The sequence below is a fragment of the Chiroxiphia lanceolata genome, chromosome 4 (genome assembly GCF_009829145.1).
Source record: "Chiroxiphia lanceolata isolate bChiLan1 chromosome 4, bChiLan1.pri, whole genome shotgun sequence".
NCBI lineage: Eukaryota > Metazoa > Chordata > Aves > Passeriformes > Pipridae > Chiroxiphia > Chiroxiphia lanceolata.
The window spans coordinates 65,054,747-65,078,203 of NC_045640.1; the positions used below are offsets into that span (position 1 = coordinate 65,054,747).

The 23,457-nt window shown below is 39.0% G+C and overlaps 1 protein-coding gene across 2 annotated transcripts in view; it reads left to right on the forward strand.

The window, feature by feature from the left end:
* The window catches only part of LOC116785801 (AF4/FMR2 family member 1-like), a 251,407-nt gene that overhangs the window by 131,728 nt on the left and 96,222 nt on the right, over window positions 1-23,457 (forward strand). The gene's annotated exons all lie outside the window — the stretch shown is intronic.

The window sequence follows — 23,457 nt, forward strand, 5'->3', positions numbered from 1 at the left end:
ATTCTTTCCTCCTGGAGTGCTCATGCTATGGGAAGGCAGAGAAAATGTTCTTGTGAAGGGAAAGCCACTTGGAGTTAACAGTAATAAAGCAGCACTCTATTGTCAGTGGTAAGTAACACCTTGTAACATTCTCCCTCTAAACTCCAGGTTTGCTCTGGGTTGGATGTCTGGGGCCCCATGTGATCTTTGGGCATGCTGACATGGCATTTACCAGGCAGATGGGAATTCAATCCTGAATTGAATCCTGAACTGTGAAAGGATACACATCATTAGTTTGGTCACAGCACGATGCTTGTGTGTTATCCTCTGCAGAAAAGGCCATGTTGTGCCTTTTGAAGTACTACTTTTCCCACCTTCCTGAGTGGCTTCACTTGCTGCTTATTACCAGTTGATAGTGAAGTCCCACATGCATTTGTCCAGTCCACTTCTGGATGCTAAGGGTAACTTTCTCCTGGCTACTGTTAGGGATGCTTCCGTGCTTGGTTGGTGATTTGTTGCACTGGTGTTTCCATGGGTGCAATAGCTTCCAAGCCCAGGAATGAAATCTGTGATGCTGCAGTGCTGCTCTTCCAGCTCTTCCCTTTCAACCACCCAGGCAGTAGAAAAGGGAGATCCTCACTTGCAGCTCCATTGCTGTCTTCTGCAGTTCCTGTGGGAACCCTGAATTAGACTACCACTCATCTCTGTCCGAGGAGAAAGCTTCCCTGCTTTCCTTCTACCATTGGGATGGTGCTAGAGGGCGCCTGGTGGATAGCTGGGGTTACTGCAATTCCTGTCTCTTAGAAAATAGCAGCACACTTCCATCTCTCCTGTTGTGAGGTATATGCTGTTGCAAGGCTGTTTGGAACAGATTTTCCTCAGGAAAATCTGAGGAAGTTGCCACAGTGGTGAAATTGAGTACAGTCCTATTCTTGTGCTGTGTAACAGGGAGTACAAGCTTAAATGCCTTTTTAATAAAGAGACATATCTCCAAAGGTAGATTTGAAAAAAAACCCAGAAAACAAACAGGACAAACTCTCCAACTCTTCTCCCTTCCTAGAGGAGGGAACCTTATTTTTTTTTCCCTACTGCTGATGCCAGCTATCAGAGAGCTGCTTCCCTGCAACTCTTAGGGCAAGTGACTGCACTGGAAACTACACTGGTGTTTTAGGGCTGCAGCGCTTTAGAGATTTCTTCTACTTTATTACATTTATTTTCTACTTTTAAAATGCCCTTGAGTGGAATATTTTACTATTACTTATTCAACTTCAGGGAACTAAAAGCTTTTGTGCTATGGATGCAAAAGCAGACACTGTGTTGGGGTGTACAGCTCTCTCCACATGAAATGAAACCTAATGAAAATTGAATTTTTGTTTGCATAGATAGCAGGATTATTTGTGTGGAGTAGCGTTTGTTTCTTTTTTTGTTTGTTTTTTTTTTTTTGCCAGGTCAAAATCTGATCTGAAACAGAAGATGAGGTTTTTGTGAAACAGAAATTGGGGAAACTAGGTGAGATGTTGGTAGATTTACAGTCCTAGAAAGCAGTAAAGAGAGGTCTCTGCTGCACTGGTGCTTTCCTACTGTCGCTTAAACCCATCAAGGTTAAAAAGATTGCCCCATCTGAAAGAACATGGAGCCATTTCTGCCATCCACATATATAGAGAGGCTAGGCAGCTGGTATGGGAATAAGAGGACTAGAGGCAATTCCTCTGCTCCAAATAAATGGGTAATAAATCAGAAACTGGTAACCAGAGCCTGTAGCAGAGCATGAAGTTTTATTTTAATCTACTTCAGAACTGTCCAGCAACTGAGCAGATATTCTTCTGAAAGCTTTAACCAGAAACTGGCTTAATACTGGAGTGGCATCGCCTTTTTAAAGCAGGATGCTTCTTTAGGACCTAAGCCTTATTTGATGTCTTGGTCTGTTTTGCTATGTTACACTTTGAACTCAGATGGTATATAGATTTTCTGGAAGGAAACTCATTGGTTCCCAAGGATTTCTGACTTTCTGCAACTTTATTGGACATCAGTCCTCACTCCATGTCAGCCTGCTCAACAGCAAACCAGATGACTGGTGGCACATAAACCAGAGATCAGGATTCTATATGACTGGTGGGAGGTATATCCTCTGGGAATGGCAGATGTATGTAATGTAGGTTACAGAATTTGTTGAACCTTTTAATCAATATGTTTGAAGTAGCTGTCAATAAACCAAAGGGAACAAACTTAGCATGTTATTAATTAAAAATTCAGACAAGCATGTATTTTCATTATTATTCCTTGTTTCCTGAGGGGTTTTGGCACAGAAAATAGAAGTATTTACTTCAGTGGTAAGATGTGTTTAAAAAAACTTTTTTTTGAGCATTGCATGGGAAAAGATCTTGGAGAATAAAGAGTGACCAAATTACTTTTTGTAAACAAAACAGTTGCTACTGGAAAGCTCTGAACTAATTTTGTTTGTGGAATCAATTAATTTATTGTGAATAAATGCCATAAAAAATTACTAATCAGATTGCAGGATTTTTTGTAGTAACTAATATGTACAAGGAATATGGACATTTGCTGTAGTTTTGTAGGAATTGTATGAGTAAGAAGAACAGCACGGGGAAATCTGTACAAAGAACCACTGCAGATTTACTGACTAGAACTTTTTAAAGTGAATGCAGCATTTTCCAAATCCTATTTCCTGCTTGCTTTGCAAAATGATTTACCAGTCTCTCTTTTGGAAGGTGCCTGATGTTAACACTTCCATTGGAGCTCAGCTCCAAGCTTTGTCTCACAGAATCATAGAATCAACTGAGTTGGAAGGAAACTCCGAGATCATCAAGTCCAACCCTTGATCCAACACCGCTGTGGTTACTAGACCATGGCACTGAGTGCCACATCCAGTCTCATCTTAAAAACCTCCAGGGACAGAGAATCCACCACTTCCCTGGGCGGCCCATTCCAATGCCTGATTACCCTCTCTGTAAAGAATTTCTTTCTAATGTCTAACCTAAACCTCCCCTGGCAGAGCTTAAGACCATGCCCTCTTGTCTTACTGAGAGCTGCCTGGGAGAAGAGACCAACCCCCACCTGGCTACAACCTCCTGTCAGGGAGTTGTAGAGAGTGAGGAGGTCTCCCCTGAGCCTCCTCTTCTCCAGGCTGAACAACCCCAGTTCCCTCAGCCTCTCGTCATAGGACTTGTGCTCGAGTCCCTTCCCCAGCCTTGTTGCTCTTCTCTGGACCTGCTCCAGCACCTCAACATCTTTCCTGAACTTTCCATCTTTTTGCATATGGTAAAACCAATGTCCTTCCTGACTGAGCCTTTGTGATCTCAAGATCCTCAATAACTCGTGTTGCTTGACATCCAAAAGACTCTTTTGTGAACTTGGCTATTTTAGACATAAGGGAAGGTACCTGTTGGAGAGGGGCTGGAGGTGTTTCTCTCAGACAACTCACAGACAGGAACCTGTGTAGGGAGCTGCTGTAGGAGCAATGTGCTGTAGGGAGCAATGCAGACAAGTGAGCCTAGAGAGGGAGAAGCCATCCTCACCTGACCCCCATGTCTCTGCTTGTGGGACGTTGGAACATTTTAGGATTTAGTTCTAGAAGAGTAGCTAGAAACCTGCTTGTATATGTTAAGATTTTGAAATACTTCAGTGCTGTGATTTTTCCTTTTTGTTGCTGATACTGATCCAGAATGTATTGCATGAACCAGTGCTGACTGATGGTTAATTACATGTTAATACAATAAACCACTCGATTCTGATTTGATTGAAACCCTTTGAGTTGAGTAAGTTTTCCCTGTGACCAGCAGCATCACATCTGGCAGAGTATACATGACCCAGGCACATCACCAGTCGTGTCTCATGAGTGATGACAGAAACTGAAATTACTGCAATGTCCCTGACTTCATAAATCCTATAAAAACATCTTTTTGTGGTCAATGAGACTGTTCTTGGCTATAGGGAAATGCTTTCTCTAACTTGTTTCTGCTGGTTCTTTTGAAAGACTTAATACTCAATGACTTAGAAGTCAATCACCATACCTGAAAGTGTTGAGAAAACTTGCAGATGTGTTGCTTGGGGACATGGTTTAGTCATGGACATGGAAGTGTTAATACTTGGATTCTGTGATCAAAAAGGTCTTTTCCAACTTTAATGATTCTATGATAATTGAAAAAATTCTAATGTATGCTATGATGTGTAGTTCCCGAAGTTATTATTGAACTTGTGCAGACGAGGTTAAACCCCACCAAAGTTTGTCTGGACATATCATAGTAAGACATTAAATTAGGTAAATTGTCATGTCCTTTGTTTCTCCTCCAACGCAGTTAGGAATGCCTGGGTCATGCTGATGTATCTTTTCCTTACATCTACATTTGCAGTGTGGTCCTTGTATTGCTTTTGCACTGGACAGATGAACGTATACTTGCAGACTTCACAGCCACTGGAGCCAAAATGCTGTACACATTCCCACTCTGAAGTTGAAGGGCCAGTAAGAACAAGCTCTGAACATGTTGTCTCCACTGTGCTGTCATCTAATGAATGTTCCTGTAAACTTCAGCATAAGGATTTTGCATAAGGTGTTGGCATTTCAGTAAATAAACTGCTTTCTACCTGAAACCTTTTGAGCAATCTTCTCTTTTAGCTCAGCTTCTATGGTGGGGATGGTAAACTAAAATCTTATCATGGGCTACTCAGCCCATAATAGTCTGGTGGCAGGTCACTTTGAGACTCTTGGCAGTACAAGTGTTTGCTTTAGAGCTCTACATCATATTGAAGTCTATGGAGAGAGATTCTTTGCCGGAGAGGAGATTTATAAAAGGTAGTGTTTAGCTGCAGCTTCCAGTTGATATGTTTCCTTCTCACTGACACACACAAACCAATAGTATTAAAATATTTAATGAATATTTCTATCACTGATGGAAGCAATAATCTAATGAAAACAGATTTGAACAGAACAGTGGGACCTGTCTGAAATTACTGCTTAATTTTTCCTATTAAATCAGAAATAACAGAATAGAATGAAAAAGAGGAAGATGTGTGTATATATATTATTTGTGAGAAAGATAGATGTCTTCTGTTCAGATTCAAAATACCTAGCCTTATTGAAGTCAGGCCTATGAACCCCAGCAAAGTAGAGTTGCTGTTTTATTTCTTGAAGGACTCCAAGAGCTTTTATGTTTCTCAAAGGAGTCTTTACAAACAGATATGATGAAGAAAAGAAAATGCTTTTCTGAAAGCGCAGAAACTTGGACTTCATTTCTTTCTTCTCCCAAAGCAGATGGAGAAATTCTTTCTATTGCTTTCCATGGAGTCTCATCAGAGGGTACATTTAAACCATGCAGTAGCAGAGAGAAAGAGGACATCGTCCCATACGCTGGAAGGAGAGTGGGAAGAGAGAAAACCCACAAGGGTTGCATTCTATTATAACCTGATTTTTTTTTTTTTTTTAAGCAATTGGCAAGCCTTCCCATTTTCTACGCAGTCCAAGATTCTAGCAGTGTTATTTTTGGCTTATTTATCTACATTTTATCCACTGCTGCTCAGTTTGTCAGTTGTTCTTTTTGATCTAAATCTGGGTTGTGGCAGGCACTTGAGCATAAGACTTCTACACTTGAAACTGCCTTTCTCATGGTCAAAACAAAGTTGAATTTGTGCCCTGGGGCATGATCTGGAGCCCTGTGGCAGCTGGGTCACTCTCTGCACACATGTGGCTTGCACTGGACCAGCAACCAGTAATACAGATGCACTGTAGATGTGTGGTCCTACAAACATATGACTCTTGCAGGTTGTATCCTGTTCCTGTCCACATTACCAGTTGGTAACACAGCTCTGCCTATTTAGCACTGTTTCAAAGAAGGCACCTATTAGAATGGTGGCAGCCGTAGTATATATTTCATAAATTTATCATTAGTTTCCCCAAAGCATATTATTAATTAATTACAGTCATTACCTGAACTTTCAAGTAGACCTGAGGGTTTTTTTTAAAAAAAAAAAAAAAAAAAAAAAAAAATTAAAATTTTGTTTCTCATTGATTTGTGTGATGCAGCATTTTCAAATTTTTTTCCATGGATTTTGTTGAGGAAAATGTGTGGAAAATAGTCATCTGCTGTTAGTTGTGCCACATTTATGATGATCGTAGTGGAGTTAAGTCTGAACACATTTTGTTTACGTTCTGGGAGGAGGGTAGAATTCCACCTCCCACGGTATGTATTTGTTGTCTGTGACTGCATAGCTCTTCTAAGGAGAGTCCTGGAGATTGAGGTGGGGGTAAAGCTGGAAAACAAGTGGGTTTAAGTAAGCACTTTCAGAACAAACACATGTATTTTGGGTTTCTGTGATGGATTATTGATGGAAGCAAGTAAAGTCTTGACTACAGCGGAGAGGAACCTGATTTTAATAAGAAAAAACCTATGTTCATGTCTAAAGTGGTGCTTTTTTAGCTCCATGCTACATGTCTAAACTGATCTCAGTGGGCAGGGAAAGTGTGTTAGACCCCAACTGTAAATGTGCATGCACAGGATTTGTACAGCTAAATGAGGATTAGCACAAAAGACAAAGACTTTCAACATCTTCTGTAGCATCATAAAGCATAAGTCATGAGGCATGATTTTTTTTTAATGTCTGTGCTTATGTTTATTCAAAAAGTTTTCCACTTAAATTGCCACCTTCAGAAGCGTGAAGTTAAGTCTGTGTAAACATTAAGCCAAATGATAAACAGATCATGTGATACCTGAAGTATTTTTAAGTCTAAGGCCATTTTTTGGGGGTAGGTTAGGAGAAATGAGACCTGTGTAAATGATTTCTTGGGTTAATTCTGAAATTAAGTTTGTTAATCAAAAGAATTGTGGTTTTGGTTTTTTTTTTCCTCCAATGGATTACCAAGATATTAGCAAGATTATCAAGATTTGGACCTACATATATTGCTTATCAAAGTGATTGTTGATGAACAACTTAAACCAGGTCTTAGAATAATTTTGGTTAGAAGGGACCTTTAAAGGTCGTCTAGTCCAACTTCCCTGAAATAAGCAGGGATATCATCAACTAGATTGAGTTGCTCAGAACCCAGTCCATCCTGATCTTGAGTGATCAGTGAGGAATGTCAGAGATTTGACTTCTTTTCTGAAGTTTTTCAAGCATACTTGGCAAGCAGAAGATAAACTTTGTACTCTGACCACTTGATCTTTTTATCTCTTGGTCTTGCTGTCCTTCCTAAGGATTCATTCTTGATTTAATACCACTGACACTGAGAACACATATGCCCTTTACATTTTCATCAGATTCTCTTTCCATCATCTGTTCTTGTTTTTGTTGAGAAAAAGCAATGTCCACACTGGTATGTGAATTTGATGTGTAGTGTGCAAGCATTTTTAGGTAGGTTTCCCTGGGAATAAGAATTTATATGATTGGTACAATATGATGGTAAGTTTACTCCATTCCCCTTGAAAATTTTGAATGGGGGGGGAAATTTTAACCTCAATAGAAAAGAGAAAGCATCTTAATTTTTTTAGTTTGATTTCAAAATTCACAATATGGGAAAGTAGAAATATGTAAATTAGTGCTGCTGCTGAGGAAGGGATAATTCACAGGCTGGCCAGTCCATGGGCACCCTCAGACTGATCTCAATCTGGTGGAAGTGTTGGGAGAGAACTAAAAGGAGTATGGAAATGGTAGAAAACACAGGGCCAAGGGCCAGAAGATAAAAATGAATTGGGGGCCAGACTTTACTAGTTCTGTTCCTCATGGAGGGTGATGTTTGGTTATTATTAAAGTAGTACTAGAGCAGACTGCTGCATAAAATAAATGCACAGAAGGAAAAGAGCAAATTCTCTTGTTTATGTGGAGTGGAGACCTGTTTCTAAGTTTTTTTCTGCACTTGGGAATAAAAAAGGTTGCTGTTGTGGCGGTTTTGGACAAACTACCATAGAATTAGAACTCCAAATAGGTCACTTCCCTTTTGTTTTTAACTCCCATCACCCCCTCCAATAATGAAGGGGCAACACGGAGAAATATAAGAAAAATAACAATTTACAGAAGGAAGTAGCAGTAGATACAGAGGAAAATGTTTTAAAGCAACAAATAAGAATTGCCTGGTCCCCTAGGACAAAAAGCAAAAAACCCCAAAATGGCAGCTGTTCACATGCTGCCAGCTCAACGTGTGGTTTCCCAGACAAAGACATAATGGCAGGAATCAAAAAATAACAATATGGGATAAAATATATAATTGATCACACCCACCTAATGCCAAACCCTCCCTCCTTTCCGTATAACTGGGACAATTGTATAATATCCCAGCTGTATAATATCCCAGCCCTAAAGTGTGCTGAGGACAGACCCAGTATAAAATTTAGGCAGACAAACAATTTCCTTTTTTTTCCTCTTGCCCATCTGTGAGTGCCCAGTGTTCTGCAAGTCCCCCCCCAGATCAAAAGCAGTAATGAGCATCACCTCTTTGCAAGAGAGAGTGAATGTGTTGTCGTTAGCATCGCTTCGGGTCCTACACTTTCATTAACTCAAGTGCTGGCAGTATTGCTGACAGGATGACAATTTATACCTTATTACTAATGCTGCTGTAAATGGTCACCAGGGCTGAGTGCAGTGTGGTTGTTCTGAGGATGACGAAAGGGGAGCATTTCTTCTCTTTCACGCTGCCTCAGCTGGCCCAAATTGCCTTTTAAGATTTCGCCATTATCATTTGCCTCAGAGCCCATAAAAATTCATTATTACATGCTCAAAACCAACTTCTTCCCTTCCTGTGGAAGGGCATTGTGTTATGTTTACTTTCTTTCTTACATTAATTTATTAGTATTCTTCCCACTTGAGCTACCTCTGGCTCTTGTGCTTCCTGACCATCTCACTGTGTGTACACAGTGCTCTTTGTTTTCAGTTTTACTTATGGCCAAATTCCAGCTACTTGGAAGTTTTTTTTGTCTGAAACCTGCTGTTGCTGCATTCCAAATTTACTGCACAATGTATACAAGCCAGTGGAGCTGAATTGTTTAAGTGAGACAATAGATGAGAATTAAAGAAAAAATCCTGTTGAAGGGCCTTGAAGTGTTTGGTAAATGTTATTCCACAATAACTGAGATATTTTTTTTATTATCTCAACAGAAACATTGGCCCTGCTTTTTTTGTTGATACTACTCATCTTATGACTACTGAACAGCATCAGCAGTGCTAATTAAAGACAACAGCCTGGAGAGGCAGTTTGTGCTTTGCAGAGCTGTGTGGTGGGTTCTACAGCACTGTCTGTAACTACGTACAGTGTGCCAGCACTGCTGTCCAGAAGATACAGGAAAGAGAAGCTGACCATTAAAGCAATTAGTTTAGAAAAGGAAACTTAAATTTTTCCCCCAATTTTTTTTTTTTTTTTTTTTTTAAAGAAATAATGTTACTTATTGCTCCCAGAATAACCCTGATGCTCCTTTAGGCTTCTGGGGCTTAGGGGACTTGTCCATGGTTGATGCTCTGCTCCTGGCCTCATCCAGAAATCTTCTGCAGTATCTCAAGTATCCCAAGGCCAGGTCAGATGGGGCTTTGATCAACCTTTTCTAGTGAAAGGTGTCCCTGCCCATGTCAGGGGGCTTGGAATGGGATGATCTTTAAGGCCCCTTCCAAGCCAAAACATTCTATGATTCTGTGATGCGTTCTGCCACTTTTCTTACCTACTTGTAGTTCAGCTCCTCGAACACCCAGAGCAGTCAGAGCTCATTCACCTCCCAAGCAGTCACCGTAGCAAGCATAATAAAAAACTTGAACTGCACTTTCTGAGGAAAATGGAACAAAACTAAAGTAGGGATAGTGGTTTAGTGTTTGGTTTTTTTTTTGTTTTTTTTTTTTTTTTTTTTTTTTTTTGTTGTGGTTGTTTTGTTTTTTTTGTGTGTGTTTTTTTTGTTTGTTTTTTTTTGTTGTTTTTTTTTTTGGTTTTTTTTTTTTGTGTTTTTTTTTTTGTTGTGTTTTTTTTTTTTTGTCATGTCTTTAAAGTAGTGTGGAATATAAGATTCCAGAATGCCTTATGCTGTAAAGAGAATATCCTAAAGATAAGATTAAGCCAGTGGAAAATTGGAATTCAAAAGATGACTTTGTGTGAAATTGAGAAGATTCTTCATGTGATTCTTAGAAAAACCTTTAGCACTGAATTCATTTAAACAGTTATGTGTAAGAGCAAACAAGGGGGGGGTTTGAGTAATGTCATATGGGTCATAAGTAATAAGTAATAATTATATCAAAAAAGATAAAGCAAAATTTCCAATACTGTTTTAGGAAAAATAGCCTGATTATCTTAATATATGCTTCAATGCAAGTATGTGTCCTTGGTTGCTGAATGATACCTGCAATTTTTAAGAGACCAAGCAAAATTTCATGTTTAGTGCTCTTCCTATTGAATTTTTAAAAACTACCCAACATTTTTTTTCTGTACCCATGCAAATGTCTATTGACTGCTCTGTTACTGTTGGATTTGAAATTGTTTGATTAGCTAAAAAGAACCTTGTGAAAAGGTCCTGGAAGAATTTTAGAATTAACTAAGAAGGTGCAAGGCAAGTTAAACAGTGTCAAGAAAAATCTTTTTTAGTACGTTTTCCTGATGTAACGTACATGAAAATTGACCAGAGCTCTGAAATCCTACTTCTGTCTCTTCCCTTACTTGGAATTGAAGTTTTGTGTCTAGTTCCAGAGGTCACAGTCATATTTATTATTTATATTCATTAGAAAACAATTTTCAACAGCCAATTTTTGGGTTTTTTTTAGTAAATGTGAGAAATTCATTTGCACTTATAAGTCCTTACCTAATTAATCTCTGACAGATGGTGCAACTGGTTTTGACAAATCTAACCTCTAGGATCATTGATGATAATGAACAACAGGAGGCCTTAAGTTTAGACTTTGAATATTGATTCAGTCATGTAGGAAATGACTTAATAATCATAATGAAATAATATCAATAAATATGCTAACAGCTTGTTTACAAACCTGTATACTGGCCAAGTCCATGCTATCACAATTGTTCTGCATTGTTTGTAAATTGAAAGATTCTGGGCAAGCAATTCCAGCTTCAGTTAAAGCAAACCTGTCTGTGTTTTCCATTTTAAGAAGCAACTTTTGTTCTAGTAATTGCCATAAAGCTGTGGAATGTTGTGTGCTATAAAGCTTATGTAATGTGCTTTGTGCTGCGCAGTGTATGCCAAGTCCCTCTCGTAGTAAGCAGATATTTCTTTAAAAGAAAGTTAAACACCCTTCCTTTTGTTATCAATGCTTATTCAATTTACAAAATCTGTAGTCAGACATCAGAAAAAGGGCATTTATACAAGTTGCCACCAACCAGTTGCACTTGTGATATATGCAGGAAACTCTAGAGATTTGAGGAAATCTGCTTACATAGCACCACAAATTTACATCTTTGAAAGACTGAGTTTCACCATCGTACAAAGCAATGTAAGGATCTTATATATTTATATTTACTGTTGCTTTTCCATGTTTATTCTGAGTATACATCAATCCTCAGGTTACTGCCATCCATATCATCCTGGTGTTTGAATCCATAAAATAGATCAGTATCTCTTGTTTTTTTTTTTTTTTCCTTTCTTTGTGTTAAAACAGACTGCTCCAAATAGAAAGTTGTAAAAGTTTTATTTAGATTTAAGGGTGTTTTGGGAAAAAGAATGAAGCCAGCATCCAGAAGAGTGCAATTAATAGACTATTCTATAATCATCTCATTTCTTTTATGTAAGTCTCTTACTGTTTTACTTTGTTCAGTTCCCTTTGGTCCCCTACCCTTCTGAAAATGTTTCCACTGAAATAATTTCCATACAACACATTACAACCTGCAAAACATACATCTAGATTTTCTTTTAAAATTACCAGTTTTGCAGTTCCTGGGGAAATTTGGCCTAAAAGCATTCTTCACAGTCTTGCTGCTTCTGCCTGAAGTCTGATGAAAACTTAATCTTTGAAGCCTCCTTTGCTATCCTCACCTTCAACTGGGGGAATACTAAACTCGGTTTTATCACAGCTATAGCTTTGAAAGCCTGATGCTGGCAGGAATGGGGATTCAGTGGGGTATGGACAAATCAGGAGGGAGTAGAGCAACCCTGAAAGAGCAAGAGAGGACATGTAGGAATTTGTCCCTTTGGAGGACAAGGTGTCAGCAAGACATACTTTTACTGTTTCTGTGCTTGTTGGGAATGAGGTACCCATTTTGTGGGTTGTGGAAATAATTATAGCATCTTTTGCAAGTATATCAGGGGTTAGCCAGTGACTCTTAACCTTCTGCTTGTAGAAACATCATCAAAACCAAACCACTTATATTTCAGCTGCATTTACAGCTGATAAACGAGACATACACATTTTACCCAGCTGAGGTGTATTTTGGAAGCCAGCCTAGACCCCACAGTAACATCTAATGACTACGTGCAGCTTTCCACACCAAAACCACAATGCAACATTCCTCTTTTTAGAAGGAAACTGAAATAAACCCTGAGCCATTAAATAACCCTTGTTTTGTTTGTACTTTTGCTTGAGGGCATGGTTTCTCCCTGTTCTCCCTTAAATACTGTAATGGCATATTTCAAAGCTGTTTCCCTTCCTTTTTAATTACAGATCCTTGTAGAAAAGATATATGGGAGAACCAAGAGTAAGTTTCTCATATATCCAAGATTTTCACTGAGATTGAAGAATTGGCCTGAATATGAAGAAAGATTTTGAAACATGATTATTTTTAGATCTGCTTGTGCACCCTACAAGCTAAAGAAATTCAAACCCTAAAAGATCTCTAGAAGAACTAGTAAAACTGCTTAAAGAGGTTTTAGTTTTGCTGTTCTGTTCCAGTATATTTTTATGAAAAATGAGAGCGGATAATTTACAGTAAAAGAACAATAGATCTGAGACTAATGAAGAAATAATTCACTATAATTCTATTAAAGTTAGTCCAAAGTCTTACTATTTGTTGTCCAACTGATTAAATCGAAGACAAACAATAACTGTATCATGCAGATTGTTTTTGACAAAAGCTCTAGGCATTTTTTTGATCTAAATATTTTCAGAATTTTCATTTAGTGTAGTTTATTTAGAAATCTGGGTGAGATATGGACTTCTGAGAGTAAAACAGTAAACCAAATTCAGTAGAATGAATGCTTGGCCTGAAGAGACACATTCTTTGTCAGACAATAACTTGAAAGGATTTCTGTGTGGAAAGGGATCTGAGAAGACAACAGTATGGAACCCAGACATGCAGTGCTGTTGCAACCAGTTTGCTCTGGTAGTCATGTGCTGGAGGCTGAGGCAAAAGCTGCTTAGGACAGAAATTCTAAGACCTCAAAAAGTAGTACTGTCTCAATCTGGAGAGAGTCATCAATGGGTAATACAAAACCAGGAAAAGCTACTGGAAAAAGCCTGAGCAAAATACAAGGGCAATGACATTATCAATTTTGGAAGTGAGACTATGGACTCTGATATACTAAGGACATTTCCACCTTACTTTTTGGATAGAAAGCACACTGTCTTACTTGTGTGAAACTACATTAATAAAGTCTTGAAAAGAGAGAAAGAGGATGAAGCCTTTCCTTCTTTGGGAACTGAAGGTATCCCATGGTATCAAGATGCAAATCCAGGAAAATACAGCTTGGAACAACCTTGTCCAGTCAAAGCTCATGGCAGGGGGTTAGAACTGTATGACCTTTAATGGCTTTTCCAACCCAAACCATTCTATGATGCTATGAAAATTCCTTTCAGGGATCCTATGAAAGTATTTTTTCAGGTATGGTAAAAGCATGGCAGTGTCCTTCAGTGACTATGGCCGTGTCCACGGGGGATATTTTTGGGGTGTTTGGGATATTGCTGGGGCAATCCGAATTGGAGAGGGTTGGGAGTGACAGGAGTGCAAGGGGCTGAGACCTGTATGTTATGTAAGAAGTTTTTTGAGAAATCCTGTGCCAAAACTTGTGTCCATGTGCAACGAAATCACTGGTTTAGTAGGCCAAATGCACCATGTGTGTGTTGCACTTGTGGAAGACACTGAAGTGGTCAGTCTAAAGGAGGTGCAGGTTTTTGGTGCTGGTGTAGCCAGACCCTGTGGTGCACACAGGATAAGTCCAGATGTGTCATACTGGTTGCACAAATGACAGTGGCCCTTTGTCTGGGATATGCTAACTGAGCTGCTGGATGTCTAAAGTCTTGAGAAATGCACTGAACCAGAAGCTGCTAAACCCTCTGTGTGCAAATAGTAAGTCAGCAGAGTATTTAGAACTGACCTCTGCAGACTTTATTAGCAGCATTTCACACTTTCCCAGGTTTTTAGAGAGCCACTTACATGTGGGACAAATCTGCGTACAGAGACAAACTTTTTTCATCTGACCGTTTTCTTTTGATATGGACAATTCCAGGAGAGCAGAAAAAAGCTCTAATGAGCTGAACACAAGTGACCTAACAAAGTGTGCTTGCTTTGAGAAGTGAAAGGTCTTTCCAGTCATCTGGTGAAATTAATTTGTCGTGAATTGCTCCACTTCCCTGCTCGTGTCAGATCTGTAACAGTGTTCATTATGTAATGGCACATTTTGACATGGTGAAGGTATGGTATAACTGTTCCCCTGTCTTATTACCCTTATTACCCTTCTCTAAAGTGGGCAGACTTTGGTGAGGTTTTGTCTGTATCTGGCAGCTTCTCCTGACAAAGTCCTTCTGGCTGCAGTTCTCTGACTAAGAAAGGTATGCTGGCAGAAGTATGAAGAGATGGCTTGGCCTGGAAAAACTGTGCTGGAAAACTCATGCAGCAGTGTGGCTTGTTTGGTCAGGTAGCTCAATTTTAAAGCTACCTGACTCAGTTTTAAAGCTACCGGGTTCCAGGTGTGGCCCAAGAATTCACTTGCTTCCATGCCCTTGTGTTTTAGGACTTGTGTTAAAACTGCTGGGGAAGGATTCTAAGGAAGCCTAAAGGCTGCAGGTTCTGTGCTACACTGGGTAACCTGCACTCTGGGGGGATTGTCCCATTTTGCTCCTGGTAGGAAAACTAATGGGATTAAATTTCTTTTCAAAGGAATCCCTTTGGATTTTAAGTAAATGCGTGTGCTAGATTTGTTTAAAACATATACTGGATAAGAAGTATATACATACATATATATGTAAAATATATAGGTTTGGGCTATCTGACAGCATCAATGAGGCATTGAAAACCCACTGTCTTTTTGGCAGGGAGTACACTTACATTTTGATGGATATTGTAGGGATAAAATGACCTGAAGTAATTTTAATGTAGTCAGTTTGGGTGCTCCTTGTATTCCAGTCCTAGCACTGCAGAGTTGGCAGAGATGAGATATTTACCAGCTGCATTGCTGGTTAACAGGACCAAATCCCAGGCTTCTTCCTTCCTATCTCCGTGGGGCAGTTGTGTACTGGGTGCTCAGCTTGTTTGTCCCTGGCAGCCTCTTTTCTCCTTGTGATAGAAGAGTGCTGAGGCACAAAAATCTTTGCTGTGGTAGTGTTATTTGCACCAGTTCTTTTCCCTTCTGGCATAGTGTGTAGCTGATTTTCAAGTATTTCTTTATGGTTGACATTGAAATTGGCCAGATAAATTTACCTCATATGTGTGACAGTGTTTATTTTTGTATGAGGGCATGAAGAGAAGATTGAAAAGAGAATACTGGAATTTTTGTTTCTTTATCTTTTTTACTATACATAGAGGTTATTGAAGTGTATGGAGCTGAATGCCCACTGTACCAGATCAGTGATGTGTATGATGGGCTGAACCAAAGAGCTCAATTCGGTGTTGCTGGGTTCTCCCCTCACTTTTGTTACTCTTGTGGAAGCAAAACCAAGAGACACTCTTCTTCCTCCGCCTAAGTGCACACAAATGGTAAAAATGAGTCCTTAAAACTTGCAAACCCTCTGTATTGTGGAACTGCCCTTTCTGTGGGGAGAAACGAGTGCATTTTCAATACCAGTTCAGTAATGGCTCTGAATCTCTGCTCCCAGAGCTTACAGATAAAATGACATCCACAGCAGTAAGTGTTGTCACTGTAAATGATCTTTCCCCAACTTTCAACACCTCTCAGCAACATGATAGCTGCCACACAAAATATTTGCGATTTAACAATTTGATTTTGTTTCTTTTTCCTCTTTCATAACAACTTGTTGGTAAAAGGAACGGTTTCATGGATACCAGCACACTGTTTGATGGAGTTTGGCTTCAAGCAGCAAACTGGGTCACAGGTTCACTTTTGTGAAGCCTTATCTTGCATTTCTCTAATCTAATTTTAGTAGACTTTTAACTGGACTAGTAATACTGACAATAATAGTCCTTAAAAACATAACTGGTGGTGAATTTTGTTTCATGGCTTCTCTTGTCAGTGTTGCTGGAAATAATTAAGCCGCAGTGCTGAGGTGTAAATTAATGACTTATCACTTATATAGTGATTTTATCCTCCACCTTCCCCAATCTTAGGCAGATATAAGTTTAAAGTGGCACTACTCTGTCTTTGGTCAGAAAATCAGTCATATTAATGCTCTTTCAGCCTCCTAAAGAGGGATACATCATTTAAAATTGTCATTGGAAAATATTACTCTGTCATCCCCAGCACAGTGTTTACATCTGGTATCCTGTGGCTGCTGGCAGTGACCTGTCTGCATAAAGCTGGGGGAGTTCTTAAGTAAGTACTGAAAGGTCCATTCTTTACTAAGTGTTAATTGTGACCAGACAAAGATGAGCAAATGTGTATTAGGGAATAATCCTGCAGGATGGATGGAAATACTTATTCTGGTTTTCCTGATCACATCCTCAGGGATTGCATCCTGCCTTGTGAGAAATGCTTTCCTGGGATGTATTTGGCTTTGAACTAACCAGATGACACCTTTTATGTTTTTGCATCTACTTTTCAAGGTCACGAATAAACTTAATACAAGGTGATTCCTACTCTGCTACAAACAGGAGCCACGAGAATCATCTCCAAGCTGATTTTTGGATCCTTTGACAAATGTGTTTGGGCTGAGAATTGAGGGACGTCCGTTCATGAGAATAGCCCCCCCTGAGTTTTGGGCACAAAACGCTTAACCTGCTGGTGTTACTGATTACTGTGAAACACGGTGCTTGCTCTGTTAAGTGTTTTTTTGCTGCTTTAGACCTATATAAATGCAGCCCAGCTTGTCAGATAAAGTATGTTGTGCTTTTTAATTTTTCAGTCTGGACTAGAGTTGTTTTTTTTTTTAACTCCCTTTGTTTACAAAACCCTCACAATAAGTGAAACAGCATTCCCATGTCCCCTCGGAGTTTAGATAAATCTTAAAAGAGTGGAGGCAGAACTATACTTCACCAGTCACTGATATGATCAACCTTAATTAATTTGGTGTCTTATTGTGGATTTGTCTCCATGAGAGATTATTCCGAGCATGCTCCCTAGCCATGCACCGGCTGTTTCTTTGTGGTTTGCTGCTAGTGAGACTCTATCTTTTGAGAGACTATTTAGATGGCAGAGTCTCTGCCTGGTGGGAAAAGGTTTTCAGTGCTTGTCTATTGATCTTATAGTTTTGTTGCAGTGGGGGAATAAAACTTCAAGCATGTTTATATGCTTAGAAGCAAAGAGTAGTCTTCTTTCCCCTGCATTCCTAAGATGTCATATCTTAAAGGAAAGTAAAACAGAAAAAGAACAAATTTATTCTCAGACTTTGGAAGACCATGAATTATTTATCCTTTGAAAGCTTCCACTATCTCTGCATGAAAAGAGATCCTATTATTAAAAGAGAGGGTTTCTTTCGCTGCATGTCAATAAGAGGGAGATCAGAGTTTACTGATTATTCTACCATCTTTTCCCTTAGAGAGCTGGACAACTTTAGCTGGTTGGCATTAAGAAACTGTTTTTAAAACAACAATTAAAACAATTTCTAACAAGTTGTTAGATTTGATATTAATGTGAGGGTATTCCTACAGGTGTTGCAGTTCCAGATTCAGCTGCAGAGTGTATGTATACAGCCACTGTGAATTTCTGCTTCTCTGAACATGATGGTATGGCACACGTTGGTCTTGTTCGTGAAGAAAAAGCAGTGAACCTAATTGTTAGTTAATTGAAATATTTAAAAAATGAGAAAGGTAATAATTTGTTTCTCATGGTGGGATCCAAACTCATTGTCTGCCCCAGGCATCTCCTCCTTGTTCAGGGAAACAGTGGCCTGTGATACTGTGATACTTGCCCTGTAGGGAAGTGTTGCAATCACTGTCCCTGGAAGCATTCAAAAAACATGTGGATGTGGCACTTATGGACATGGTTTGGTGGTGGACTTGGCAGTGCTGGGTTAATGGTTGGTCTCCATGATCTCTGAGATCTTTTTCAACTTTAATGACTCTATGATTCTGTCTGGACTTGTGTTTCAGGGCAACTGTTAGTAGCACTTCAAGTCAAACTTGCAGAAAACTTTATGGGATAACGTGTCGTCCCCCCCCTCCTCTAGTGACAACTAGCAAAGTAAGTGAAAGCCCTAGCAGTTTTAATTCTGGGAAGCATCAGGTCTTTAGCCAGGAGACTCTCCTAATATCTAGTTAGATATTCTGGTCAACACCAGGACTGTATGTTTTTCTGTTAAGCTGCCACTGTAACATTGTCCCCTTTACTGCTGTTGCCAGACTCAAATGGTCTTAAATGTCACTAATAAGGGCTGCCTTATTTTTTATTGAGTGACAGCAGACTATGATAAATCTGACAAGTCTCCTGCAGCTTTTACAAAAATCCAATAATTAAAAATATCCACACACTATTAATTATAAGTATATATGACGGTATTAAGAGCTGCAGCCTGGCAAAACATTTTCACGTACATTTGGATTTAAGCATATGAGAGACTTAAACCTCTTAAGACGCTTTGCTGAATTAAGATCAGAATTCCCCAGTGTCCAACACATATTTAACTACACTTTTAAAGCAAAATCGACCTCCTCCATATACTATTAATAATGCTTGTACATTAAATAATTTTTCATGCAGTCATTCTCAAGCACTGTACATAGAATCCAACGTAGAATCAAACAATACAGGAGCTCAAATAAAGCTGACAGAAATAGGGTTCTGAAGGGATAATCTCGCATTGCTGTATACACCATGCAGGAGATAACGGAGTTTTGCTTGTTTTTCTTGACTTAAGCAGAAAGAAGGCTCCAGGTGTCTAAGATTTAGGCTGTGTATAGCCAGTTCTTGTGTCTTTTTGGCAGCATAATGTTCTCCAGGGCTAGAATGTGCAGCTGCCTTTGTTTTCTAATAAATGAATAAGTGTGGACAAGATGCAATTATTGAAGAAAGTATTTGCTACTGACCATTTACTTCCCAAAATGGAGGATGTAATTCACCTTGTGCAATGTGTATCTATCACACTGATTTCCACCAGAAGACAGGCAGAAAAGAAGTACCCCGAAGGCCCGTTCTTAATGTGGTTCCATACCTGCACCATTGTATTACTGATGTTCAAATTTTCACGTGTTCGAAAAAAAATATTTAGGTCTCCTGACACTTTTTTCTAAAAAAAAAAATATTTATACTTCCCCCTTTTTCACTTGTTTTCAGGTTTCTGTTACTTGTTATCTTTGACAGCAAGTCCCAGGAGACACTCCTGAGCTCTGGAAGAGGACTGAATCCTAGCTCTGATCATTCTTGAGGGAGTAAGGCACACACCTTTGGCATTGTCAGTTGACTCTGAATAGCTGTGTAGTTGCTGTGCACTGTGCCATGCAGTTGTTGTGTGAGAGGTGCCCTCAAGTTTCCCTACAGAAACTGAATTTTGTAATACTTAATCACTGAATCTCAACTGGGTTCACGGAGGGGATCTTAATGGGAATTTTCACCTGTAGGTAATCAAATACTTCTGCAATTTTGCCTGTTCGTAGAATACTAATCGGAGAAGTCGCTTAAAGTAGATTTATGTGTTGCAAAATTGGTGCTGGTGGGTTTTGAGCATTGCTGAGGGTAGTAACAGGTAGTAAATACTGCTACACTAGGCAGCTGCAAGGGGAAAGAACAGAAGTAAAAGCAGACACACATTGGTTACTCCAGAATGTGTAGGTGGATTCTAGGAGCCCTATATCCAAGGTATTATTTTGAAGAAGATCAAATTAATGCTGGATGGGTCATGGTAATGATCAAAGGAAACAAGGTAAGGAAAGGAGAAATGCATTTTACTTTCATTGCCAGTTACCTGTCTTAGATAAATGGTCAAATATTTGATTTCAATATAGATGTAAATAATTTAGAGTTGTTTAGAAAATTGTCTATTGTAGGAAAAGTGGAGACTGTCAGGATTGGAAGTCGATGGATGTTTTGGGAGTAAGTTCTTGATTGATGTGGACTGTATGAACTTCTTTTACTCAAAATATGTAGAGTTGTCAACATGACAGTAGCTCAAAGTCATCACACATTTCTTGAAGTTTTAAAAGTGTTAGTGTTCCAAAATAAATGTCATGTTTTATACTTGTGGGATCCTATTAACAGGCATATGTTTAAGACTTCAAACAGTACCTTTGTCTGGAATGACGTGGCTACAAGAGGGGTTGGGATCTTGACTTTTTAGGATAATGTGAAAAATATCAGTTAACTTGGACTTTTTTAGGAAGTGTGGATAGAAACAAAAGTAGCCTTGTCTAATAGCATTTGTACTGTCTCCTTCTTTGGCTATAAAAACCAAAGATGTGACTTTTAGCATGAAGCTTTCTGCTGATTGGGGAGTTTCAAAGCAAGTGGTTGTGGAAAGTTGGAAACTCCAGAACTCCTCTTACAGTACACTGAAGATATTTTCTGCACTTTATAGCCTAACTGTGACAATTCATCACATTAATTAATTCGGTCCTGATAACAGTGAAAGACCTATGCATTTCTCCTTATTTACTTTGATTTCTTTTTGAATAGAACAAAAGGGTTTTTTGAAGCATCACTTTAGCTGCTGAAAAGGAAAGAGAAGATAATTGCTTTTGTTTCAAAGTATATTTGCTACAGGTATGAATTTGGAGGTCCTTAAGAGCAAAAAGCTAATAATTGTGAATGCCTGTGAAAGGTTTATCTCTAGAACTCTGATCTCTTTAAACTGTGTGACACTTGAAAGATGTGAAAATGTCTCTTGCATTAAATCACCTAAGTGTGAAATCTCAGTTTATTTCCAGAATGAAATGCAAAAAAGAAAAAGCTACCTGTATAATTTTGCACTGAGGCACAGAAATGTGGCTTTCCTGACACAATTTAAATAAAATGGGAATTATAACATATTTAGCATAACGAATTTAATAATTATACATAGCAATTATATGAATGCCTAGAGTACCTAGAGTTTGACATAATTTGGATGTGCTTATTCTAGTTTGTACATGGAATACCTGGCTATTCATGTTGAGGCATTTCATAATTTTTCCCAAATTAATATTTTATAAGATTTTGGAATTGCATACAGCGTCTGTTAGTACAAGAAACTCACATGATGTTCAATGCAGAATACAGTGTGATCATCTCTTTTTACGGAATGCCTTTATGTAAAGACAGATACAGTTTTATTGGCTGTAAAATATTTTGGCATTTGCTACAACATTAGGGGTTCACACCAGAGCTGTTCATACAGATGTCCTTTTCTTCTCCCTGCGGTTCATTTTGAGTCCTTTGTTGCCCTTGAAGTGAGAGGTGATTGGGGGATCTTTGGGGGATCCTTATAGATGCTTTGAAAACCCATTGGGACAAAGCTCACAGGAGGAGGGGAAAGCTGCTGATGGTGGTTCTACTTTGTTACTGAAGAGGTGATGCCAAATGCGAGTCTGAGCAATAAAGAAAGGAACAACGGCCAAAATTCTTAGCGTTGTTTTGAGGAACATGAGGCAAGCATGTGGGTAACAGGGAAATTTACAGTGGCAGGCACAACAATTAACATGTGAGTTGAGTGTATCTAAAATATTTTTCCTAGGATGAGAAAGATGATATCCTTTGCTGCAGTGTGTCCCACTGTTGTATAGAGTTTTGGTCAGAAAAATCTTCACAAATGTATTGGCTCTATTTCTTGGCTTGCTTGTTTCTTAAAAAAGAAAAAAATTAATGGCTCTCTTTCCCACCTCAGTCTTACTTGTCTACCAATTTTGCTACTTTTTAATTTTCTGCTTTTTAATACCAGAACGTATTTTTTAACACAGAGACATTGCACGAGATGGCCTTTTAGAAGCACAGATAGATCTCAATTTTAATAAATAAGCTTCTACATTAAAATCCTTTTAAAGTGACATAATATTCAACATGGTGCCCTTGGAGAATATCCTTGGTAGTTAGTTTAGGAGCTGAAGCGAAGCTGTTAAGTCTAAAATGGGTAAGGCTACAACCTAATTTTCTGTGATAGAAAAACCACCTAAGAAGCATATGTGTATATTTAGGTCTACTGTAGCTGTACACAGACTCTTGTTGGTTTTGGGACTCCTCTGGTCTTGGTGTGGCATGGGTGTACACCAAAAACAAATGGTTTCTATTGCAGTGTGCTGGAATTTTCTAAGTCTTCACATTGCCCGCACCCCTGTGTTGTATTCATTAATAAGATGGTAGAGCTCTTTAACATACCAGCTGCAAATATCAGCCATACTTATATTTTTGCCTTTACTTTGAAAACGTCATGTAAATGCATAGCAATTCCAGATTATCTGTGTTAATAACTCATGCATGGGTCAGTGCTGGCATTCCTTGGAGTCATGACCCAGGGTAGCTGAAGCAGTGTTTGCTGTTAAAGGAAACCATGCTGTGGCTCATCACTGGTGCACTGAAGCCAGGAGCTGGCCCTTGCCCCACGCATGCATCTCCCATTTGTACACCCCCAACTTGTATCTGCTCTCTCAGAGGCTGTGGCGTAGTAGACACCCCTATGAAGCTGCTCCTTTTGAACACCACAACCCTTTTACAAGGGACATGGACTTACCAGGGAGATAAGGGATATTTGAACATATACCAAAGTATGGGTTTTGGTAGAGTTAGGAGTTTCACACAGAATAGCAGAGTTTTAATATTATAACAGCGCAGCTAGTTTGTTTTTTTTAAAGTGCTTCTAACAAAGCCTCCATGAAAATTCCTTAAACCTGCTCAGCCATAATTACTAGACAGTTATGTTTTATCATTAAGCAAAGCGTGAAGCATTGTAAATGCTATTGTAAGTTATTTATATCCTATTCCTAAATATAACATTGAGCATCACCGTGTTTGTACTGTGAAAGCTTTCAAGGGATTGTGCTATTTACTGCAACTTTTAATTGATTTGCTGCTACTGTTTAGTGAAGCCATCTCCTGCCACTGCATGAGGACCTTGTGATGCAGGCTATCAGGGGAGTTAAATTTGGTGCTGAAGCTTTATCGAAGTTTTTACAGCACTACATCTTAGCCTTGTGAGGAACTGTCTGCAATTTATTGCTGTGTTTTGCAGCAGGGAAGTAGAAAAAGAGATTGATGTTGGAATAATTTTATCTCCCAGCGTCTGCATAGATGTACTCAACCAATGGCATTGGCTTTGCTGGGGTTTTAC